The 1,406-nt window shown below is 45.1% G+C and overlaps 1 non-coding gene across 1 annotated transcript; it reads right to left on the reverse strand.

Moving 5' to 3' along the window:
* Positions 1 to 832: 832 nt before the first annotated feature.
* Positions 833 to 936, reverse strand: LOC119470225. Its single transcript, XR_005199109.1, has one exon. It is a non-coding gene; the product is annotated as a U6 spliceosomal RNA (small nuclear RNA).
* Positions 937 to 1,406: the final 470 nt, after the last annotated feature.

Genomic DNA, 1,406 nt, shown 5'->3' on the forward strand with positions numbered 1-1,406 from the left:
AAACCCAAGTCTCCCAACTTCCCGTGGAGGCCCTGTGTTGAGTAAGGCACGGCGTATACGGAAATGACATACGAGAATACAAGATGGGCAAAGGACATTTAAAAACAACAACGTCATTTTTGGACTTTCAGTTTATTGGGTTTTCATATTCCCTAAGTTCTATAATTCTATTTATTATATTTTCTTTTTTGTGAGACAAAGTCCCGCTCTGTTGCCTAGACTGGAGTGCAGTGGCACAGTCTCAGTTCACTGCAACCTCTGGCTCCCGGGTTCAAGTGATTCTCATGCCTCAGCCCCCTGAGTAGCTGGGATTACAGGCGTGAGCCAGCACCCCAGCTGTTTTTTATTTTTTATTTTATTTTTTTATTTTTTTATTTATTTTTTTTTTTTTGAGATGGAGTCTCGCTCTTGTTACCCAGGCTGGAGTGCAATGGCGCGATCTGGCTCACCGCAACCTCCGTCTCCCGGGTTCAGGCAATTCTCCTGCCTCAGCCTCCTGAGTAGCTGGGATTACAGGCACGTGCCACCATGCCCAGCTAATTTTTTGTATTTTTAGTAGAGACGGGGTTTCACCATGTTGACCAGGATGGTGTCGATCTGTTGACCTCGTGATCCACCCGCCTCGGCCTCCCAAAGTGCTGGGATTGCAGGCTTGAGCCACCGCACCCGGCCTGTTTTTTATATTTTTAATAGAGACGGGGTTTTACCTTGTTGGCCAGGCTGATCTCAAACTCCTGATCTCAAGTGATCTGCCTGCCTCAGCCTCCCCAAGTGCTGGGATTACAGGCGTGAACCACCAAGCCCAGCCAATGTTTTAATATAAAAAATTGTTTTAAATTTAACTCACTTCATGAATGTGCATGTTATCTTTGCACAGGGGCCATGCCAATCTTTAAACTGTTCCAGTTTTAGAATATGTGCTGCCAAAGCAAGCGCTATAAATTTTATCTTACCACAATCCTTTAAAGTGGAAAGCAGTAATAGTAGGAGTACTAATAGTGGAAGTTGGGAGACTTGGGCGTTAGTTTTACCTTGGTCAGTTACTGACTCTAAACCTTGGGGAAAAATCGTTTAATCTTCTTGTGCCTCAGTTTCCCCAGAAGCTACACTCAGCATCCTGTGGTGTTCTAGAACACTATTCCTTCTAAATGTTTTGCAGAATGCTATTAAGCATTATGAGTGGTAGGGTATTCTAGCTTCATTTTGGTGGTGAGGAAACCAGGCCATCTGCATATTTACCGATTTGGTCAGCATCAGACAGCCAAGGAGCAGGAGACACAGGGCGTGAACCCAGGTTTCTCCAGGCAAATTTGTGCTCTAGACACAGAGTGAAAGTCAACGGGCTCTAGCACACACTGGCTACCAAGGCGCTACAGGAGCTACAAGATGAACAAGACAAGGCATTT

Source organism: Cebus imitator, unplaced genomic scaffold, assembly GCF_001604975.1.
Source record: "Cebus imitator isolate Cc_AM_T3 unplaced genomic scaffold, Cebus_imitator-1.0 Scaffold24, whole genome shotgun sequence".
In the NCBI taxonomy this organism is placed as follows: Eukaryota; Metazoa; Chordata; class Mammalia; order Primates; family Cebidae; genus Cebus; species Cebus imitator.